General features: G+C 49.4%; 1 protein-coding gene across 2 annotated transcripts in view; it reads left to right on the top strand.

Moving 5' to 3' along the window:
• The first annotated feature begins 10,799 nt into the window (after nt 1–10,799).
• MGA (MGA, MAX dimerization protein) overlaps nt 10,800–19,354 on the top strand; it is a 61,951-nt gene continuing 53,396 nt past the window's right edge. The window contains exon 1 of one of the 2 annotated variants that reach the window (XM_027706654.1): nt 10,800–10,958. The gene's annotated coding sequence lies outside the window, so the exon portion shown is untranslated. Of the gene's footprint in view, nt 10,959–18,945; nt 19,031–19,354 lie in introns of those variants that run through there. The other variant, XM_027706660.1, reaches the window with a different exon arrangement.

Consider the following 19,354-nt stretch of genomic DNA (forward strand, 5'->3'; position numbering starts at 1 on the left):
TACCTAATCGGTGTGGAGAATTGCTGAAAGTGTTCAAGGCTGATGGCTCAGCAGATGCTAGCAGTGCATGGATACACCTTGGAGCTAATGCACAGCTACCCTGGGACCAGCCACCTTCCTTCTTGACCTGTATTTGGAGGGAAGTGTTGCACTCTTGACTCCATAAAAAACACTCTCTTGAAGTGAAATGCAATTAATTTTGAATAAACATTTGAGTCTGGCTGACCAGAGAAAGGAACAATATTTGCACATAGATATTTTCCTAATTTACATTCTGTACATGGCTGGCAGTATTAATTCTCCCCTGATGCGCAGCAACCACCAAGTTTTGCAAGTCCTCATATTTTTTACCAGGGATTTCTGTGAGGGACCCTCAACACATAGTCCTAATTTTATGCTGATTTGTTGTTTCACACCTGTTGTGCTCCCTTAAAATAGCAAGTTATTCTACAAACACTGGATTCATGTGGATTTGCATCCCATGGGTGATTGCAAACTGTGGGCGAAGCTTGCCCCTGGTTAAGGTACTTATAAGACTTTTTCCCGTGGCGGAGTCTCTGGTGTCCAATATGAGCTCATTGAATTTCCATCTGCAGTGAAGATGCAATGTGGCACTAATAGAGTCTGCAACATGCAGCCTGTTTTCAGAAAACTTGTAGAAACTTAATTATCCTTCAGACCTCAACTTGCCATCGCATTTGGCTGAAATAAAGCAGTGGATTCAAAAGCTATTAGGGCCAACACATGCAGATGGTGATCAGAGAGCCTTGTTACCATGGGAAACAGAGCTAAAAATCAGTTACTTAGTCCAAGAACAGAAAGGACTGATGAACACGGGTTTTGGTTGCGTTTGCTCTGTCATATAAAAGGAACTCGACGTCAGTATGAATAAGACCTCAGTCACTGCACTGAAGTCTAGCAACAAAACAAAGATGATCAACTCCTCATTTACTAATTTCTCCATGGATTCTTCAGCTTGAGGCATACCAAGCCAACTTATTCCCAAATGCAGTTAGGTGAAATGGAACATATTTTGGTCATATATGACAGTAGGACTGAAATTAGAGAGCAGGTATTTTACCAGCACAGAAAGTATCTACATAGCTTTTTTTTCCCTCCAGTTTCTTTTCACTGGCTTAAAATAGAACTGGAAGAAATGTGTGACCCCAGGAAATAAATGGCACTTGCTGATTTAAGCTTTGCTCAGTTCAGTATAGGTTTTATGGGACTGGACTAGTTTCCAGAATAGTCTCTATAGGAGCTGGCTCTTGCCAGCCTGCAGTGTGAGGAAGCAGGAATTCGTGATGAGGGAAGAGGGCTTGCATGCATAAGCGATCTAATTGGGAGTATAATAAATATACAGTGCCAGTAAAGGTGAAAAAAACAGGGAGCTGAAAGAAATGGTGGGTCATTGGAGAGAAGCACACTCTGTACACTGCAACATGGCAGTTAGTGCTGCAAATTCAAAAGGTCGCTGCTTTCTTAATTAATATATAAGACAACGATCCTTGCTGCTACCCTGTCATTAGCTGAGCTGCGTGGGAGACTGCTGCTGCCTCTTCACTTCCATTCTGCCAATGAATGCCTCCGCAAGAGCCACTTTTGCTTGTGCAACACGGCGCTAGCGAGAGCAGAGCCCTTTGGTCGCTCCCTGCTGCCTCTCATCGTTTCTTCTTTTTAAATTACCTTAAAAGAAGATAAAAATCCCCAAGATTCACATTGCTAGGTGGTGTAAAGCAGCATGCCTCCCCAACATCAGGTAAGGTTCAGACCTAATTAATGCGTTTCCTGGTATTATTTGCCTATGGTATCTCTCCTCTTACACAAAGATACACAAAGAGGAGCCAAAATACTGTGCAGGCATGTGGCTGGGCGTACGAGGAGGGACTGAGCTTTAACAACCTCTTGGTCACCATGAACCTTGTACCCAAGCTGCAGGGTGTAAGGACAAAAGAAGATGCAGAGCTGGGGCTTATACAAGGGACCCAAACCGTGCCCCAGAACAAAGCAGGCACTGAGCTATTGCCAGAACCCCTGCTAAGTGAAAAAAATCGTGTCAAATCCAAACTTCGAGGCTTGGTCTTCACTCAGCACACAGCTGGGGCAGTTTAAGACTCCTCTTCCCAGTATTTGCTTGCTCTCTCTCTGCTAAAATTGGGAGTCCCAGCGGCTGGGGCCAGCAGTGCTGGTGCTGCTGAAGGTAGCGAAGATAGATGATGCACAGAAAAGCGTGAAGCACAGGCACATGTTTCTACCAGCACTGCTGTGGGGGTGGAAATCTCTGGCAGAGCAAACAGCCGGTGACTTCTCACACTCCCTCCCCCCTGTCTGATTCACTCCAGCTTGTCTGCCAACACTCCCAATTACGCCACTGCACTTTCATTGAAGCTGATGTGCTGGGCTGTACCTGAGGCAACAATTGGGCTCACTATGTGAATTCTTTCCCATATTTTCCACCTATTGATGAAGTCTCTCTGGGTCACCACTGAAATTGCTCAGGGCTGCTGCCCTGCCAGCAGGCCAACATTGTCTGCAGGCATCATCAGGCAAGGATCCAAATGAGAGGAGCTGAATCTATTTATTTATAGCAGAAATTAACATGGCTTGATATTTCTCAGTTTTTTCTCTTAATATACTCCAGGAAATATTGCCAGTCTGCTGAGCTCTGTCAAGCTGTAGGTAGGGACCTGGAACTGAAGACGCAGTTGGCCCATGGGGATGTTATTTGGGTATTTATGGTCATGCGCTCAACCATCATCTCAGTGGAACAGACCTCATCCCAGAGGCCTCCTGCACCACAGATCTGAACCACCCATTGATGATGTGGGTGTAAATCAGTCCGAAAGGCACCAAGATCATTGGAACTTGGTTTTCTGGCATGAAACAAACACAACTGAGAGAAGGATGTAGTCTGTAATCTGGAAATACACCCAGCCTGCCTATATACCATGCCTTGACCTCTTCTGGGTAAAGATGGTCTGCTGGGATGACGTTGGTTTTCTTCCTTGTGCCTGTTCAGCTGCTGAAGCATTATTTAGCACTGCTGAGCCCTGATGCTGATCTCACAGCAGGGGCACTGCGCAGCAGCTCATGGAAGTCCAGGGGATGATGCCGTCACAAGGCTGGCAAGAATTCAACACTGTGCTTTACAGCTTGCCTGTTTATCAGAAATCTGTGAATGAAGAAAATCTGTACTTTTCCAGCAAGGCTCTAAACTTTCATAAGAAAAAAACTAATGGATTTATTTTCTCAGTAAATATCTTACAAATTCTCTGGGCAACAGAGCATCACTGACACTGAGCTTGGCAAATAAAGAAAAATATGTTCTCAGCTCAAGAGTACTGAGAATATGTGTAAAATCCTAAAGAAGACAAGGCTTTCTGTGGTCCTGCCGTGCAGTAGCAGGGTGAGATGTATCTCTGTCTCCCCCACAACTCTTTTCCTGGACCTGCTATCACAGGTGAAAACAAGGCAACATACAACAGTGTGGTGGGAGGGCACAACGTGCCTTTCCGTCAGTGCAGATGAACCCACAGACCATGGGTGACTGTTACCACAGATTCTTCCCACTTGAAACCTTGCTTGCAAGGAGGATGCTGGAAACAGGACCCGAGATGGCTGTGCAGGCATTGGTGGTGGGATCTCTCCTGAGATACTAGATGCACAGAAAAACCCCAGGGCAGCCTGAAGTGAGCAAGCTTTTATCCTTAGGAAGTTTGGCGATCAGTTCAGTTTTGCATCCCCAGGGCCAGCTGCAGAGGGCTGGCCAGCGAGCTGGTGGTGTCTGCTTCAGCAGAGAGCCAGGAAAGCTCAGAGACAGCAGTGGTGGGATAATGTGCCAGTCGGGGACATTTTGTCCTCTGTAGTATGACATTTCTGTGTCTCAGAAATGCTACTCTTCTCTCCTACAGCAGGAATTGGAGCTGCTCTAGGAAGTCATCTGACAGCAGACTTTGCCTTGGTTTTTAAAATCCCTCACACTCATTGTTTATGATCTTCAGAAGTATGTCCGTAAAGGCAGTTGAATGTGGGCCCTTCAGAAAGCTGAAGACAGTCATTTAATGACCTGTAGGTCTATAGGAGAAAGCCTTCCCAGAAGGTCCTGTTTTCCTCGCAGCTCTCATTCCAGCCTGCCCTCCTGCCTACTCAGCCATGAAATTCTATTTTGCATCCCACAAATGCAATTTCAATACCTCTCTTCGACCACACTCTCCTTCCTGTCCTTAACCCAAATAGGATAGAGAGCAGCCATCCTGCCTGGCTTGCAGCAGCCCCTGATCCCTGGAAGCACTGCCACCCACAAGGATACTGTGCGTGCCCAGCTGGATCCTTCACCTTGTTGACAAATTTAGGACCTTTGCCACCATGCCACCGAACTGTCCTGTGAGTCTGAGGCAGCAGGCACACTCCTTCAGACAGCCTCAGCGCTCTACTCTGCTTAGTGGCCTTGCTGGTGAACAGGGAAGAGTAATCTTGTTTATGTTTCTGAATGTATATTTTAACGTGATTCAGCTGGTGAGAGGGAGTAGTAGATTGCTGAGGGAGAGAAAATTCAGTTCTCTGGCTCCATGCAGTCTAACAGTTCGGAGATTTTCTTGGCCAGACTTTAATTCTGTGCCTCCTGCAAAACTACAGGAAGCAACTGAAATGAGAATTTGGCCCCAAACTAGTAATTTTTGCTTTGCATTGACATTCAGTGTGCAAAACCTGATGAGATTTCTGGGTGTAGAGTTGGTGAACTGCCCTGTGAAGGAGGCTTGGGAGAGATGCAGAAACACCTTCAAGTGCCAGCTCTCAGTCTGTCAGAGTTCGTTGCTTGTTTGCTCCCTAGGCTGCTTATGCAGTTTTGTGATGTGGTTACATTGTTTATCAGCAGCATCTATGAAGAAAGTGCTTTGTGTGTTTGATGATTGCCTTGTGTGCCATTTTTGTAGTTTCTCTTGATGCATTTCAGTGAAATACATAACACGTACATAACATTATTGGCTTTAAGTGGACACCTTAGCATGTCCTTGCTTTAGATAAGGATGCTGCATTCATAGTGAAGGTCCTGACAGTCCCTCCTCACCCTGCATTGGGGAGTTTTGGCTGAAGCCTTGCTGAGACATGGGCTGTGGGAATGCACCTACTGCTCACAGGCTGCCCGAGGGCTGCCAGTTCCCAGGCCTAGTGAGGAGCTTGACTGAGGTAACCATCCCTGCCCCAAATGGGTACAGCATAAGTGGTGGGTTGCTAATGCCAACTGCTTTGGCCTGTGAACATGCTCTGCCTGCATTGTTCCCTAATGAAGCTGTAGCTTTTGAGCAAGTTTCCTTGCCTCAGGCCAGACTGTGAGGGCTGGTGCTCTGCTGCCAGGTGCCTGGGTTGTGCATCTGGGTTGTGTCTCTGCCTCAGGAGATTTATTTTTCCTTTGTGTCAACCTCAGAGGAGGACATGGGTAGCAGACAAGTGCTTAGGACAACGAGTTGCTCTGGGTGGCAAAACTGCCCATCTTGCTGCTTAGCACTGCCAGGGCAGCACTGCTGAGGCTGGAAGACAGGGAAGGTGAGAGGGTGCCCCCACGCACAAGTGGGACAGCTGATGCCTTGGGCTCCCCTTGCCTGTTGTTGTCCATTCAGACACCCTTGAGAAGGGCAAAAATTTTGCAAATGTGTGGAAGCCTCTAGATAGTCTGCAATGGTCTGAAAATGGTGTCCAACCCATCCAGCAAACCTGTGCCCCCACTGCTTCCTCTCTAAGGAATGTACCATTCCCTTTCCCCTACTCTGCTCTCTCCCTTTTTGTCCTCCCTGTTAGCCCCGGGGTAGGCCTCCTGCTTTGGGGAAGGGCCAAAGCCTTGGCCCCAGTGTGCCTGTGGCAGCCTGGGCTGCAGGGGCAGAGCTCTGCTTCTTGCAGGAGGGATGAGCTGTGCCTGCTTCATGTCTCCTTGCATCGGGAGGGGCTGCAGGGCACGGATAGAGTCTGTCTGTTAGATCTTTAATATCGTTTGGGGCTCTCAAAGCTGCTTGAAATGAGGATGTTGCAGCATGTGAACTACTATCTCCACATATCTGAGAAATCACCAGCACTTCCAGCTTAAACGAAAATAATTCGAGGAGCCAGCAAGCGTCTTGGGCGCTGTCGGCAAGGTCTGCCAGGAGCGCTGGCATCGGGTGCCTCCACGCCGCAGCTTCTTTCTCACTGCTGCCGGCAGAGACGTGCAAGGGGTTCGCAGCTGGTGCTTCCTGCCGGGGCTCCAGGGCAGCTCCCGCTCCCGTGGATCGCGAGCGATTGGGGTTTGGGTTCCCGCGGCTTGTGCGCTGTGGCGGAGGAGCCCTGGGCCGCGGTGGATGGAGGCGCCGCGCCCGCCATCCGCTCGCCCGCGCGGGGAGACCCTGCGGAGGCCGGGGCCCAGCGCAGCCCCGCGCCCCCCTCCCAGCACACTTAAGGCAGGTTTGTCCCCAAGCCCCCGCCTCCATTTATTAACGGGACTCGGGTCGATGCCGCTGCTATAGCGATCTGCCCCCGGGAGCTGCGCCGGCAGCCGCCGTCCTTGGAGCTTTGGTCGGGGAAGGGTTTAGTCCCTCGCGCCTGGGATCGCCCGTCACCGCGGGGAAAAGGCAGCCCAAGGCCTGGGCACGGTGGGTTTGAGCTGTTCGGGCAGAGAAGGGTTTGTTAGATTGCGGTCCCTTCGGATGGGGAAAAGGAAGGAAAAAAGTCTGGCCTCGGCAAGGCTCGTGGCAGCACAAGAGCCAAACCTGCAGCGAACAAAGCAGCTGGGAGAGACAGCGAGGCTGGGAGAGTTCTGCCGGCATGGCCGGGGCTGCTCCCTCCGGGGAGCAATGGTCTTTGGCCAGATCTCAAAGGTAGCTTGTGCCCGTTAGGAACTTGCCCACAGCAGGGAAGCCAAGTCGCAGCGTCTCATCACTGATGCATTCCCAGGAGGTTTCTGCCTTTACCGTGCCCGGAGCGAACTGCGGAGAGACGCGCCGGAGCCAGCAGCTCCCTTGCTGCGGGTGCGGCCCCAGGTCTCCTTGTAGAAAGATTGAGGATGAGGGGCTGAAGTGCATCCCTGTTTCAGCCCTGCTTTCTTTGGGCTGGGGAGGGCAATGGTTTGGGAATTCAGAGGTCGCAACTGTCCCTGGTCCCTGTGGAGGGAAGCTGGGACAAGAAAATCCCCGTAGAGAAGAGGACTTGGCCACCTTGCAGTCTTCTGTAAAGGAGAGACCAGAAGCCCAGACTCAGAAGCACAGACTCCCACTTGTGTCTAGAGATAGAGGAGGCCTCATCATCACTGACCAGAAAGACATAGGAAAGAAGGCTGCAAGTGGGGAGCAGTCTGGAGACCTCAGTTCTTGCAGGGCTTTATCACATCTGAGAAACAAAACGAGCAATAAAGCTAGGGGCAGGCCTTATACTTTGCCTGCCATTTTTCCTTGTAGAAAAATTTAAGAAAACATGGACAGGCTTTTCTCCCAACCTTATCTCTCCAGCCCCAGTGCCTGATTCCTGGCCTCAGGCTTTGGAAAGAAGAACATTTCTTGATGTACAATTACATTGCTACCTTTGCAGCTCTGGTGCTGGATATAAAGGGAAGGTTCAGGCTTAAATTGTGAAGAGGATGGACAATAGCAGTGGCTCCAAGTGTAACCAAGACAACTGATCTTTATTAAACTTTGCCCAACAAAAACAACATTACGGAAGCTCTTAGAAAGCAACAATCATCAATGAACCCTTTCCATGTATTCAGATAAGAAAGTCCTTATTTGGGATGCAAAATTCACGCTAGGAAGCTAGTAAATGCCAGCTTCACAATTATCTCAGCAATCTTTATCTGGCTCCCATGTGTCTAATGCTGAATTAATGAAAAATTTACACATTATTTTCTTCATATGATCCTGACTCACTCAGTGCCCAGGAAGTTGCATCCTTAGTCCTGACATTTTGCAGACTTTGAATGATTGATTAAAGCATTTAAATAACATACTTCAAACATAAGGGTGGTGGTGGTTGTTAAATATAATTATTGTTGTTTAAATGTAATTATTTTTACATTTTGACTAATTATAAATGGATATTATTATTGGAAGAACAAAATTTGTTTATCGGGGTTTGAATTCTGCAGTCATCAGGAACAAACACAGCAGGTAATGAGTTTGGCAGTAAAATGCCAGCCTTCAGTATAGACCAGATTTAGCACTACCCTTTCTCTTTGTATCACATTTCCTTCCTCCCGTGAGCTCAGCCCACTCAAAACCTGTATAATTTCTTCCTATAAAAGGATGTGCCTGTTCTGCTCAGTTTTCTAAAACCTTTTTTTCCTAAATATGCTCCTCAATAGGAATACTCATATTGGATTTACAGGCCCATTTTATCACTCTTACTAGGATGGGTGGGGATGGAAGAACTGAAAAGGTTGGGGTTGTTTGAAGGGGAGAGGCCCACAGTGAACAATCTGTGAACAGGAGAGTGAAGCGGGATAGCGAGTGGGAGCCTCTGGGTAAACTGATGTTGTAGAAGAGCAGTGTGGTCCCTGGGCAAACACGCCCATGGAAGAACAGGTACTGACTGTTCTTCCTCCAGTTTCCCTTTTTAAATATTTTATTCGGAAAGGAAAGGAGTGCGGGAGGAGGATTATTCTTTTCCTCACTTATTTAAGCTCCCTGAATCTCTAATGAACAATACTCAGCCTTAAAAAAAAACCCAAAAAACTCCAAAGAGTAGTCAACAAACAGAATAATTTTTCTGCAAAATCTCACCATGTAATAAGGGCATCTCTGCATATCTTCAAATGATATGCACATTTTCAAAATTAAGATTTCCAAATCTGACTTGCATAGGAATTTATGTAGCAGAGTAGTCATGAGATCTGCTTCTCCCAGATAAAGGATGGTTTTTGCACTTAGAGACCAAAACAACATCTTTTTAATTTATTTATTTATTTAAGCTGTATCACGCAGTTGGCTCATTTCTGTGATATTCACAAACACCATCAGGTTTCCTTTAAAACTGCTCCAGTGCTACAGTCAAAGTGTCTTTTCCCCCTGAGAAATTATTATCAATGACCTACTTCCCCTCCATGTGTTATTTTTCATTTGTCCAAAGCTCCAGCAACTTTGATTGCCTTGGCATTACTTCTTTATCCTTTCCTGGGTTTGCAACATCATCACATTTAGTGTCAAATGGTAAATTTTATTTGTGTGATGTTTCCTCTGCTTGGCCTGTTAACTGGGAAATGGGCACCACATCCCTTATAGTAGCAGGAATTTCAAAGAAACCATCTCTTCATCTGCTTAGGAACTCCAAAAAAATGGGACCTAGGCCCACCAGTGCCTTCTGTGCTGACACCCAAACTCTTCCAAACTTTGGCCCTAAGATTGAAAAAGCCCATCAAAGATTATGCACTGGTTACATTTGTAACCTTTGTATACAGAGTCCTCAAAAATACTTATCTAAGATATGAGAGATGATATTTTTGAGCTTCTCAGTGATCTGGGAATCAACCACTCAAATCAGGATCAATTCAAATGGAAGTTTAATTTTACAAAAGTATAAATTTATGCCTAATTAGGCACATCCCTTTTTACATTCCTCGTGGACTCCTCAGCCAGAGTCACACGTTCTCAGTAGCATTACCATGCCTGGGGAATGCTGATTGCTGCTGTGACTGAGCACCTTTCGAAGCCAAGATCTCCAACACAGAAATTTCAGCCTATGGCTACAGTATGGTGCTGTTTACCATCACCTTTTGTCTATGTTTTTAATTAGGTTCCATTCCATCTGATCTGCCTTTACCCAAGTCAACCTGAAATTATTTTTCAAGACTGCACAAGAGGCCCGGCCTTCATCATTGACATAGTTACAGCCTCGGTTGGTTACAATTGCCATTTAATTCATCTAGGCTCACCTACCTGTACGTGCCCATGCTGCCCAGAGCTCGGGGGGGTTGTTTACATATTTTTTTTTTTCCTTCAACATTCGGTAAACTATTTCACTGTGGGCCCAATATAGACTTTCTGGATACTAATCTCCAGAATCACCTTTTACCTGAGTCACGCAGGTCTTTTAAATTTAGAGGTATTAGTGAATATATGCCCATGCTGGAGGGCCACACAGCCTTTATTTAACTCTTGCGGCTCATACATAACCTCAGGTAGTTTCCAGGTAACTCGGAAGTTACTGAGAGCGCATTCCGTGAGGGTTCAACAACCAGGCTTGCCCCGGGCACCCCGCAGGGTACAGAAGCCTTGTGCGAGCGGCAGCAGCATCCACAACGTGCGGAGATGCTCAGGAACTGCGGAACCACGCCGTCGATGTTCGCTCGGAGCTCCGGGTGCCGCCGGAACATCGCACCCCGCCGCACACGAGCGCCTGTCCCGTGACAAATGCCGTGACAAACGCTGCCAGGCGGAGGGAGGGGCCGCGGCCGCGGGAGGAGCGTGCCCGCAGGGACCGCAAGGACCGCGCCATCCCCGCCATCTCCCGCCCGCCGGGGCCGCGGGGACGCGCCCGGTGTCCGGCCGCCCCTCGGGGAGGGCGCGCACCCGCCACCGCCGGCGGAAGCGCTGCTGCGCAGCCCCACGCGCGAGCAGCGTGTTCTCCCTCGCGCACGGGCAGGGGAGGGGCGGGAAGGGCGTGGCCCGGCGACACCGGGGAGCGGAACTGCGTCGGCGGGCGGGCCCGGCCAATCAGCAGCGCGCCGCTGGCGGGGCGTCGCGAGGCAGCCGAACCGCGCGGCCGCCGCCGCCACCGCCACCGCCCTCCCGCCCGGCTCTCCGGCCGCGCGGCTGCGCTTCGGTACCGGCCTCGCGGCGGCCTCTCCCCACAGGGGAGAGGAAGGAGCAGGGGGAACGTGCGCGGCCCACGTGACGGGCCGCGGCTGCCAATGAGGACAGCAGGAGGTCGCGCGTGGCCGGCGAGGTCCGCGTGGGCTGGGGCGGTGCCGGGCAGCGCGCGGAGCCGGCGGCGCGCGGAGCCAGGTAGGAGCCGCCTCCTTCCCCCTCGCAAGTTTTTCACTCGAGGTGTCGCGAGGCGTGCGCGCATCACGTGAGCGCGGCGGCCGCCCAATCACGCGCCCGCGCGCGCTGCCTCTCCGCGCGGCCGCCGCCGCGTTTGAAGCGCGGGGGCTGCGCGCGGAGTGGGGCGGGAGCAGCGGCCGCGCGCTCTCCTCGCGCGCCCCCGCGCCGCTCCGCCCGGGGCCGCGGGCAATGGGCAGCGGGCGGCGGTCACCTGACCGGCGTGGGGGTTAACAGCGACCAGGCGGCCCCGCGGCATCCGGGCTCTCTGGCCGGCAAGGGTCGGGTGAGGCCTGGCCCCGGGCAACTGCTGCTGCTCCCAGAGCCATCGCGCTCCGAGGGACTGTACCCTGGTGAGGGCGTGGCCGGCGCCACCCGTGAGGCGGGGCTGGGCTGCCGGGAGAGCCTTTCCCGGGAGCGGCCGCGGTGCCCCTCGGGTGCCCCAGGACGGCGGGCAGGGGCGGGGCGGGGCGGGCAGCGCGCGTGCGCCCCGGCACGTCGCAGGGGGCAGCGGCTGTTGGTGCCCTTTGGAGCCGCCCCCGGTTAAACTCCTCGTCCTGAGCTGCTGCGGAGTTTAAAAGGGGGCTGAAACGCAAAGGCCAGTTCAGGGAGTAGGTTGAGCCCGAGGAGATAAGTAGCTTCTCATAACGTGGCTGGAGCTTCTTGCGTGACTTCTTAAGATGTCAAATCTTACACAGCAGTCAGGCTGCCTCACTCCCAGTGTGAACTGTCTGAACTCACAGGCCGTCTGTAATCGCTCTTGATGGAACAGGCTAAAGCCCCAAAGATTTGAAGTTGCTGCAGACTCTGAAAAGCAGAGGCTGTGTAAAGAAGAGGGCAGACTCTGATGCTTTGGTCTTGTCACTTCCAGGTGTTCTGTCCAGTGCAACCTCAGCACCCTTTCAGTGCCCTCACCACAGTGCCTTGTGAGTTTGTACTAAGGACTGGAAAGGGAAATTGATTCTGCTTGAAAAGTGTTACTGTGGGTGACCATTTTTGTGCCTGTGCGGGAAGAAACATAGTTCTTAGGCCTGCCAGAGATGGGCAACGTTCATTCATTTCTATATTCCATCTGGCAGCAGTTGGCTGTTAACCACACCTACTGCTGGCTCAGTGTTGGTGCAGTGCTGTTGTGCCTGCCATGGGAGGCAAATGTGCAACTGGAGGAAACCAAGCTTAGTCCCACTTGTAAATAAACTTGTGGGGTCAGAAAACAAAAATTGAAATTCTTTCTCTTTAAGGTTATGTCACTTCTTCATTTACACGCAAATCCACTAGATCATTTCTGAAGTATGCAGTCGTGTGTGTTGGCTTTTTCAAATGTACTTTCCTAAGGAATGGGAAGTCAAAGATGTTCTTCTTACAGGGCAGTGAAATAGATCTCTGCCCGGAGGAGTGAGAAAGAGTTCTAGTCTAAGAGGGGGCTGTTTTCTGGTTGCTCTTTCATACATGGCAGAGGGTCTACTAAAAAAATTCAGCCATGGCATGTGCATAGGGAACAGTGCCATTAGCTGTGGCACCAGCAAGGCTTACTTGATGTCTTGTTCTTCCATAATTTAGGATGTGGTGTGATGTGTGGGTTTGCCTTTTTCTTCTTTAAGACTGGGTGACCTTAGAATAAAGAATCAAGTTATGGTGGTGGAGTTGCTCTTCTCTCTCCACAGAAAGATGGAATACGCTTTCCCTTTTTGATTTTGGCTGGTTTTAGTACCTGTGATAAATCCTTGAAATATCTTTTGCTGAACTGGATAAGGAAGAATGCAATGAAAATTATATGTGTGAAAAGGCTGATGAAGGCTTGTTATGAGAAGAAGGCAACCCGAAGAAAGTGGGTTTTGTTTTTTGGGGTTTTTTTGTTTGTTTGTTTTCTGTCTTCTTTGTAAGATTAAGCCCAAACCAGAAAGGCAGCAAGGGATGTGAACAGCCTAAAAGACAGAAAATGAGTGTGGTAGCCACCTATCTGCAATGAAAATCCATTCATTGCTACAGTCACTATCTTAAGGAAAAGCCAGTTTGGAGAATGACAAGATTGTGAGCCAATTACTGTTAAGTACTTCTGATGATGGAATTGTGCTGTTTTACTCACTCATGTAGTACAGTGCTTTCTGCTAATATAGTGTGGTCTGCCTGACCACAGGGTAAGTCAATCAGTTTATAATGAATATGGATATAAACCTGGAACATGTCACCAACAATCTGGACTTTTTTTGGCATCACTCTCCTTTTTACCATAACTAAAAAGGGGAGTACAGGTTCCTTGGTAGTTATAACTTGATGAGCCATTAGTGACTCTGTAGCAATGATAATTGCTATAAAATAGCTGGATGAGTATGATAGTCCTGAGCTCAGGGGAGGGGTTTTTTATATGCCTCTTTTTTATTTTTTCTATAATGCGGACAAGATTCCCAACTGAAGATTCACATACGTGATAGGTGTTCCTCATGATGGCCATAAAGGCCAAAATCCATCAAAATCGTGCTATTTCTGCTGATTATGGCTTGTTTCTGCCAGTGTTGGGTGGCAAAAAGCATAAAACATTGCTTTATTATTTTGTTTCATAATTTGTGGTAGTTGAAAGAATAGTATATTGAAAAAATACAGCATTAATTGAATGTATGAGTAATGGGCATATCACTGACTGATAAAATATGGAAAGGAATGTAAAATACATTAGCTTAAGTGTAGCACGTTGTATACAGATTAAAAAAGAGCATTTATTTCTGATGAATGCTGGCTTTTCTCTCTGCCCTCTCATCAGTGGTTCATGCTTCATATAATCATAAAATCATTTAGATTGGAAAAGGCCTTCAAGATCATCAAGTCCAAACTTTGACCTATCACCACCTTGCCAACCAGACCATGGCACTAACTACCACATCCAGGTTTGTGTGTTTCCATTTTGCAATCTTCAGTGTTTGGGAAGTGTTTCCCAAAAGTTCGGGTAACTCTTGATAGGTGCAGAATATTGTGCACTATACATTGCAGGATTAATGCTGTTTAACAAATTCTTGACTTTATAGGGGGCTTAATGTTCAGACTCTTGTGGCAAAGTACAAGTATTGGAGAGGTGAAGCAGGTTTTTCTCCCTCCCCTCCCAGGTATGTACCCTGTTTCTCCAATAGCAGCTGCTGCTTTTGCAGACATGCAGCTCTCAGTTGGTGAAGCACTTTTTGAACTACACCTATTTGTCCTGCAATAGTCGGGGCTCTGAGTGTTAAGTGAATTTGTTTTTGAGTAAAGCAGTGCTCTGGGCTGAAATCTGGCAGTGCAGTGCACAAGCTGTGCCGTACTTGCTGTGGGGATAAGCACTTTCTGTCTGCAGCTGGAGCATGTGTTTCAGCTCAGCATGTTTGTATCAGCAAGAAAAGTTAAATCTGAAAAAAAACATTTTTCCCCTCTACAGCAGTCCATTTCTTGCAATAATTTTTTTCTTAATCTCACTTTTTTTGCTAGATTGTACCAACACTTACATCTTTAATCTTCTTGACACTGAATTATACTTCATCACTATAGCTAAAGGAAGAACTTAAGCTGGTTTTCTATCATAAATAACATTATATAAACTTTTTTTAAAGTACATTGAGGTGGGGATTCTGTTGCCTAAGGACAGAGGTCTGGAGCTATCATAGATACTGCAGGTTATTAGAGACGTTTGTGTAGAATAAGCATTCAATTCTGGGAGGCCAATGCTTGCCTAGAGAAGCAGCTGGAGGCCAGTGGGGCTGGGTATGGCATAGGAAGTGGGACTAGAATGACTTTCTACATGCAGTTTAATCCAGCCCAGAGTTTCCGAATTAACAGGGTGCTATTGGTAATCATTCTCCAGAGTGGCAAAACATTGTCTAAAGAAAGCAGGGGTTTTATATTTTAACTCTTCTAGTGTGCACATTGCACAGTACTTCTGACTGTAACATCACTAGATTTTCAGATCTTTAAATGTTTGTGGGTTTGAGGGCTTTTTGGTTTTTTTTAAAGGCTAAAAATTGAGATTTTGTAAGGTTGCTAGGGCTGCCAGGTCATAGTAATAAACTTGTAGACTGCTGTAATAAACTGCTGACTGCTGCTTTGGGTGTGTAACGTTGGCACAGTTGATTTTGATAGCTGTTGTTTTCAGCTAGTGAGTGTAGTTTCAGCTAGTGCTCGGTTTTAGCTAGTGAATTTGAGAGCTGAAAGCCTTATTTATGCTCCAGTAATGCTCCTGCAGTAGTGCCTTTCAAAGTATACAGTGTGTATACTGTCATGTATCTATTTGTGTAGCAATCTTTGTATTTGAACTGAAAAGGGGATTGCTAACAAAAAATGTAATAGACACCTCTTTTGTGTTTTCTACAAGTTGGCAATTATTCTGTTTTGTGTAACTGGCTACAAGGTGTGTTGCTCTCACACATATGTATCTTCAGCAAAGCCTTGTTACCCTCCAGCTTGTGATTTGTTACTGAATCTTTACTGATTTTTTTTTGGACATACGTTAGACATAACAGTGGCTGAAGAACACAATTTGTTGCTGCAGCTCCAGCTAGCAATCTCCAGGCTGCGGGGTGGTGAAAGTTACAGTCTCTGTGTTACTTGTAGTGTGTAGGCCTGAACTCGTGCTTTATGCTTGTAGGCATTACTGAGAGGGGTGCGATTCACTGCAGACTGAAAGGCAGTTTGTAAAGACTGTAGTTCATACTTTCAAGGTGCTGCAAAGCCCGGAATATGTCTGGAAGAAGCATTTTGGAGAAGAGTGTACTTCTTGGTAGTGAACTACAGGATGGGAACAGAGTGGCTGGAGAGCAGAAAGGGATCTGAGAGTTTGAATTGACAAGAAACTGAACATGAGCCAGCAGTGTGCCCAGGTGGCCAAGAAGGCCAATGGCATCCTGGCCTGGATCAGGAACAGTGTGGCCAGCAGGACCAGGGAAGTGATTCTTCCCCTGTACTCAGCACTGGTGAGGCCACACCTCGAGTGTTGTGTCCAGTTCTGGGCCCCTCGGTTCAGGAAGGATATTGAGGTGCTGGAGCAGGTCTAGAGAAGAGCAACGAGGCTGGCGAAGGGACTCGAGCACAAGTCCTACGAGGAGAAGTTGAGGGAGCTGGGGCTGTTTAGTCTGGAGAAAAGGAGGCTCAGGGGAGACCTCATCACTCTCTACAACTACCTGAAAGGAGGTTGTAGCCAGATGGGCGTTGGTCTCTTCTCCCAGGAAACCAGCAGTAGGACAAGAGGGCATAATCTTAACCTCTGCCAAGAGAAGTTTAGGTTGGATATGAGGAAGAAATTTTTTACAGACAGAGTAATCAGACATTGGAATGGGCTGCCCAGGGAGGTGATGGATTCACTGTCCCTGGAGGTTTTTAAGGTGAGACTGGATGTGGCACTTAGTGCCATGGTCAAGTAACCATGGCGGTGTTGGATCAAGGGTTGGACTTGATGATCTTGGAGGTCTTTTCCAACCTGGTTGATTCTGTGATTCTATGATTTCAAATACAACCATCACATTACTGACTAGTATGAGGTAACTCTCCCTGATCATGGAGGACAGTGTTCAGTAGGTGCAAACCAGTTAATTTCTGTGCTGCCAATTGGTGTTCTACTGATCTAAATGGGATGTAGTTCTTTACTGCAGTATTCTTCTTTCTTGTCAGCTATAAGCTGCTTAGAACTGAGTTACTTAAGCTATGGCAATCTACAGTACTGCTGTGACTTCTACCGGTTAATCTGTTCTCTTGATAAAAGGGGAGTTCTACTTTTGCTGCAGGCAAGCATTTCTACCTGCCTTAGGTAAAATTGTAGCAGAATCTCTGGCAATGTCAACAGTCTCTGGTTTCTTTCTTTTATCATCACTGTAGCATGTGGCTTGTGGGCAGTGTCTGCTCTTCCGTTCTTTGTCTGCTCTTAGTCATACAAATGGCCCTCTTACTGAAGAAGACTTATTTCTGTATCGTCGCTGTTCAGAAACATTTTGGGTAATACAAAATAGTGTCTGTACCCTGTGGCCCTAAAACTTGATGACTGCTATACTGAATATGTGATTGCTGTAGGTATAAAATGACTATACCTGAAATTGGTGTAATTATTTCTGACTGGATTTGTTAAGGGAAAAATACTGTGCTGGATCCAACAGCTTGAGGCTGCTGCAGCTCCACGCCCCCAGGTATAACCAGTTGTAAGGCTGAAAATGTATTCCTGGTGGGCACAAGCACATAGAGCACATGCACACATGACATTTACATGAAAACATGTCTGGCCACACCAATCAGGCAAACACACAGATACTTAATGGAACACAGCAAAGACAGCCTTATCTTGCTCCCTTCCCTGTCTGAGCAGGAGATCACACACATATACACATACATAGATATACATGTAAATATCTATATCTGTATGTACTGGGTAGATACCCTCCAGCAGCTGACCTTGGACACCAATCTGCCCAGTAGCTCGTTCCAGGATCCCAGATTCCCTGGTTGCTGGTGTGTGGACACTTAGACTCCTGAGCCCATACTACTCTTCCCAACACTGGCACATGCTGTCTGTCTCTTGGCTGGCTGAGACTGCCCTGGTTACCTGATGTCCAACACCCCTCCACCCACACGGCCTTGCCCTTTAGAGAGACATAAGTGTGTATGCACATGCAGAGCTGGTGGCACTCCCCTGGTCCTCCATACAGACCTTTGTTACTGTTTTGGTGCGCATTTGTCAAGTGTCTCAGAAATGTATTTCATTTAGTTATGTGCTTCTGAGGTGATTTCCTATAGCATAAACCTGTGTTTCCAAGATACCCTCAAAGGGGTGTTGGCCTTTTGTAACGTTGCTCTTCTTTTGCCTGCTTTCAAATCAGGCAAAAAAACCTAAATTGAGGAGCAGCCCTGTCAAAGTTACAGTTTGTGGTAGGCAGCAGTCAGTGCAAAATTTGGATCTGCAGGTTAGTCCGGACCTTGGTTTTGCCCTAATAACTCTGATGTCTTGACTTTCTGGCACCACTATGCTTACACAGTACTTACACAGACTACACAGGTCTCTTTCCTTAATGGATCCATAATGGATGCAGTATTGTAAAATGAATATCTTTAGTGGAAGAGGGGATAGGGGACTTGATGGAGGTGTTTTACCTGCAGCCACGATGCATTTTGGTGTGAATTCTCTTAACATTCAGAATTCTGGTTTAGTGGGCTTATGCTCAGAAATGCCTGATTTATAACATGTAATTTCCATGATGTATGTGAAGGCCTGCCAGTCTGAGCGTCGGGGTGGCCCCTGCTCGGTGGGGTGCTGAGTTCGGGGGGGCTTTGTCGGAGTCGTGCCTGGGCTGTCCTGAGCCGCTCGTTCATCAGCGAGTCTGTGACTCTGCACAGGGCCCGGTGTGACAGGGCTGCGTCAGCCCTCTGACGGTCAGGGTGGTGCAGGGTCAAATTCTGTCCCTAGCCTTGGCGGGTCAGTGGGAACTTTGCCAGAGGGAGGGAGACCATCGCTGCCTCCGGCTTCAGCGTTGCTTCCTCGACTGAGGGTTTCCCGGGGAAGAGGCTAGTTCCCGTCGGCGGCAACGCTGCCGAGTGCAGGCAGGCGAGCTGCGCCTTCTCTGCGCCGAGGAGAGCGGTTCTCCTTTCCCGGAGGAGGCGGCCCCTGCCCTGGGAATGGGGATGGCTGGGCGGTGCCGCCGGGGCTTGCGGGGCAGAGCGCGCCCGCTGGGGGGCGCTGTGTGCCCAGGGGCCTCGCGCGCGCCCCTTGCGCGGCCGCGGCGGGGTCGGGGCTGCGCGCGGGGAGCCCTGCGGTGCCTCGTCCACCGCCGGCGCGTGAGCGGTGCGCGCGCGCCCGTTCGAGAAGGTTCCCCCCGCGCACGGCGCTGCGCGGGCCGGGCCGGGTCGGGCGGCGGGCCCTGCGCGCGGCGCGGGCACGTGACGGGCAGGCGGGAGGGAGGGGGGCGCGAGCCTACGGCGCGCCTGCGCGCGCTGCGGCGCGATGACGTCAGCGCGGTGCGCACGCACGTTGTCCCCAGCTGGCGGACACACGGTCCGCGTGAGAAAGGAAGCGGGAGGCCGCGCGCGCCTCGCGCACGGTAACGACCGGGGAGCGGGGCCGCGCCGGGGGCAGCGGCCGCGTCGCGTGCGAGCCCCGCGCGCCTCCCCGCGCGCTCCGCACCCGCCGCCCGAACTGCGAAAATTGACACCAGGCGCGGGCACGAGGCGGCCGGGACCGGGCCCAACGGCCGCGCCCCTCCGGCCACGCGAGGCGCCGCTGCGCGCGGACCGCCTCGGGAGCGCCGGCAGAGCTCGCCCCGCCGGGAAGGGCCGCGCCGGGTCTCGGCGAAGGGCGGCGCGGTTTCCACACGTGCGCCGGTCCCGTTGCCCGCCGGCGCGGGCGGTGGTTCCGGCCCCCGCCG

This window comes from Neopelma chrysocephalum, unplaced genomic scaffold (genome assembly GCF_003984885.1).
Source record: "Neopelma chrysocephalum unplaced genomic scaffold, ASM398488v2 Primary Assembly neopelma1_24, whole genome shotgun sequence".
Classification (NCBI taxonomy): Eukaryota; Metazoa; Chordata; class Aves; order Passeriformes; family Pipridae; genus Neopelma; species Neopelma chrysocephalum.